The sequence below is a fragment of the Trypanosoma cruzi genome (genome assembly GCF_000209065.1).
Source record: "Trypanosoma cruzi strain CL Brener chromosome Unknown tcruzi_1047053408847, whole genome shotgun sequence".
Classification (NCBI taxonomy): Eukaryota; Euglenozoa; class Kinetoplastea; order Trypanosomatida; family Trypanosomatidae; genus Trypanosoma; species Trypanosoma cruzi.
Window position 1 is genome coordinate 1 of NW_907178.1, and position 1,004 is coordinate 1,004.

Genomic DNA, 1,004 nt, shown 5'->3' on the forward strand with positions numbered 1-1,004 from the left:
AAGAAAGAAAAACGACAACAATAGCAGGAAGTGGGAGGGAGGGGAGCGGGCGCTCAGCCGAAAGGTGATTTTTATTGTTCCGTTCTCAATGCGTCGCTCAAACTGTTTGGACCTCGAACAACATGTCTCCATCGTAGCGCGTGTGTGTGTGTGCGGGCGTGCGCGTCGCTGGGCCGCAAAACCGCGCAGCGAGAGCAGAGGGACAAAGAAAGAAAAAAAGAAAAAGAAAAAAAGAAAAAGAAAAAAAAAGAAAGATGGGGGTGTAAAGCAAAGCACTTCAGTGTGAGCTGAGTCGGGAATTGCGTCCTCACGCGTTTTCGTCGTCAGACTGACAGGAAACTGTGGAATTTCATCACGCGTCGCAGCCGCATCTCTCACCCGTGCGCGTCCTCTTTGGTTTTGTTTTTTCCCATCGTTTCCCGAACTGGGGAGGGAGCCTCGACGCGCGCACCGTCACCGCAAACTCTCGCGCAACCGGGCAGTGGCGCCACGCGCGGCACCGACAGCGCGCCCAGCGTCACGGAGCGGTGGGTCTCAAGACGCGCCTTTCCTGGCCATGCGAGGGGAGGCGCGGGGGCCAGCCGGCGAGGTTGCGGCGGGCGGGGCGGCTGTCAGACCTGTTGAGTTTGTTTTGGGACATCACGCAAGCGCGTTCACGGGGCCACGCGCCCTCGCGCACAAGAGTTGGTTGCTTCCATCAGCAGCGGCGTGCGCCCACCACAACCCACCTCCGGGCAATTCGGCCCTCTCTTTCTCTTTCTCTCTCTTGCGCTTTCGGGCGGGCCCGCCACCAACCGTTTGCACAGGCAGGGCGCCAGACAGGGCAGGATGTTACGTGCGCGCCGTTGCGCAAGAAAGAAAAACGACAACAATAGCAGGAAGTGGGAGGGAGGGGAGCGGGCGCTCAGCCGAAAGGTGATTTTTATTGTTCCGTTCTCAATGCGTCGCTCAAACTGTTTGGACCTCGAACAACATGTCTCCATCGTAGCGCGTGTGTGTGTGTG

The 1,004-nt window shown here is 58.2% G+C and overlaps 4 non-coding genes across 4 annotated transcripts, besides 1 other annotated feature; all 4 read right to left on the reverse strand.

Moving 5' to 3' along the window:
* Positions 1-50: 50 nt before the first annotated feature.
* Positions 51-137, reverse strand: Tc00.1047053408847.10. The gene has a single exon (XR_008254016.1). It is a non-coding gene; the product is annotated as a C/D small nucleolar RNA (snoRNA), TB11C4C2 (small nucleolar RNA).
* Positions 138-204: 67 nt separating this feature from the next.
* Positions 205-253: a microsatellite.
* A 7-nt stretch (positions 254-260) lies between these two features.
* On the reverse strand, positions 261-357 carry Tc00.1047053408847.20. Its single transcript, XR_008254017.1, has one exon. It is a non-coding gene; the product is annotated as a C/D small nucleolar RNA (snoRNA), TB11C4C1 (small nucleolar RNA).
* Positions 358-610: 253 nt separating this feature from the next.
* Positions 611-700, reverse strand: Tc00.1047053408847.30. Its single transcript, XR_008254018.1, has one exon. It is a non-coding gene; the product is annotated as a C/D small nucleolar RNA (snoRNA), TB11C4C3 (small nucleolar RNA).
* A 201-nt stretch (positions 701-901) lies between these two features.
* On the reverse strand, positions 902-988 carry Tc00.1047053408847.40. The gene has a single exon (XR_008254019.1). It is a non-coding gene; the product is annotated as a C/D small nucleolar RNA (snoRNA), TB11C4C2 (small nucleolar RNA).
* Between the last annotated feature and the right edge of the window lie 16 nt (positions 989-1,004).